Here is a 238-nt window from a genome sequence, read left to right on the forward strand (position 1 = left end):
GTGACACAGGTCTGAACCCATGCGACACCGTGTCATGCCTCCCCGGCGAGGAGTGCAACATCAACGTCCTCGGCAACGCCCGCTGCGAGTGCCCGCCGGCGTGCCAGCTGGTCGTGCGCCCCGTGTGTGGCACCGACGGAGAGACCTACGACAACATGTGCGAGCTGCAGAGGGCGGTGTGCGTACAGCAGACGGACATCGCGGTCGCTTACATGGGCGTGTGCGGTGAGTCGGCCTC

The sequence above is a fragment of the Penaeus monodon genome, chromosome 29, assembly GCF_015228065.2.
Source record: "Penaeus monodon isolate SGIC_2016 chromosome 29, NSTDA_Pmon_1, whole genome shotgun sequence".
NCBI lineage: Eukaryota > Metazoa > Arthropoda > Malacostraca > Decapoda > Penaeidae > Penaeus > Penaeus monodon.